Source organism: Pollicipes pollicipes, unplaced genomic scaffold (assembly GCF_011947565.3).
Source record: "Pollicipes pollicipes isolate AB1234 unplaced genomic scaffold, Ppol_2.1 Scaffold_3087;HRSCAF=3621_pilon_pilon_pilon, whole genome shotgun sequence".
Taxonomy (NCBI): domain Eukaryota; kingdom Metazoa; phylum Arthropoda; class Thecostraca; order Pollicipedomorpha; family Pollicipedidae; genus Pollicipes; species Pollicipes pollicipes.
In genome coordinates, this window is record NW_023596225.1 from 19426073 (window position 1) to 19428016 (window position 1944).

Genomic DNA, 1944 nt, shown 5'->3' on the forward strand with positions numbered 1-1944 from the left:
TCCAGGGCATCGCGTGATCCTCAGTGACGCATGAGAAGACAAGCAAAGAATACCTAATTTGCGCCCACGGGACAGCAGAATAGAACACGCCTCCGGCTGCCCATCCTGCACCACGCATAGTTCAGTTGACCGGCCGTTGCATGATCCAGGACCGCCACTCACAAGCTATACCCGCGGCGACCACTCAAGAAATAGAGCAGGTCATGCATTTTCCTTAGCGTGCGCTTGCGCATAGCTTCCAAGATCGGCGTGGTGATGGTTAGGTTTTAGAAAGAGGCTGAGGTTGCAAAGGCTCCCTTGACTTCTAAATTAGCCGAAATATTGGAAGACAATAGGTGGCATGCAGATGCATGGTAACTAGGACGTATGCTGTTGTGACCGATATGCGACTTGGCCCTTGGCGGGTATTGTGCCGTCTGTTTTCAGGGCGATCCTGCGAGCATACGAGCTAAGCTTTCAGAGGATATTTCAATCAAGCCTGCCAGTGCTAGGGTAAAAAGCCGCGCTTGGTGGCGCTGTAAATATCACGTATCACGAAAGATGGGGAGAGGAAAAGGGAGAAGAGAGGGGAAGGGGGGAGGGGAGAGGGGGTGTGGAGGAGGGGAGAGAGAGGAGAGAGAGAGAGAGAAGGAGAGAGAGAGAGAGAGAGAGAGAGAGAGAGAGAGAGAGAGAGAGAGAGAGAGAGAGAGAGAGAGAGAGAGAGAGAGAGAGAGAGAGAGAGAGAGAGAGAGAGAGAGAGAGAGAGAGAGAGAGAGAGAGAGAGAGAGAGACGAGACGAGACGAGACGAGACGAGACGAGACGAGAGAGACGAGACGAGACGAGACGAGACGAGACGAGACGAGACGAGACGAGACGAGACGAGACGAGACGAGACGAGACGAGACGAGACGAGACGAGACGAGACGAGACGACGACGAGACGAGACGAGACGAGACGACGAGACGAGACGAGACGAGACGAGACGAGACGAGACGAGACGAGACGAGACGAGACGGACGAGACGAGACGAGACGAGACGAGACGAGACGAGACGAGACGAGACGAGACGAGACGAGACGAGACGAGACGAGACGAGACGAGACGAGACGAGACGAGACAGACGAGACGAGACGAGACGAGACGAGAGAGCGAGACGAGACGGACGAGAGGCGACACGGACGGGACGGGACGAGGCGACGGACGGGACGGGACGAGGCGACACGGACGGGACGGGACGAGGCGACGGACGGGACGGGACGAGGCGACACGGACGGGACGGGACGAGGCGACACGGACGGACGGGACGAGGCGACACGGACGGGACGGGACGAGGCGACACGGACGGGAGGACGAGGCGACACGGACGGGACGGGACGAGGCGACACGGACGGGACGGGACGAGGCGACACGGACGGGACGGGACGAGGCGACACGGACGGGACGGGACGAGGCGACACGGACGGGACGGGACGAGGCGACACGGACGGGACAGGACGAGGCGACGAGGCGAGGCGAGGCGAGGCGAGGCGAGGCGAGGCGAGGCGAGGCGAGGAGACACGCTCCCGGGTACCTGATCAGGTCGCGGCAGACCGAGCGCCTGCATCGGGTGGCGGACGGTGTCGCGAGGGTGGCGCGCCGGTGGCAGCTGAGGATTCGACGAGGGCGTGTGCACGGCGAGGCAGCGCACCGTCAGCGCCATCAGCAGGGCCGCGATCAGCAGAATCAGCAGCGCCGCCCACCACTTGTACTGCCAACACGGACGGTGACGCACATACCAGGCGCGGGAGAGATGGCAGTCCCGCAGTCACAAAGAAACGTGCGCAAAGCCACGGCCGACAGCTTCCAAGCATCAGCAACCTTGCTGCAATAATGATATTCTGGCATTCCTCATCTTTAAAAGTCATTACTAAACTGGCCAGCGGACGGCGGCTGCATGAAACTTCCTGGCCTGCATCTCCGCGGCG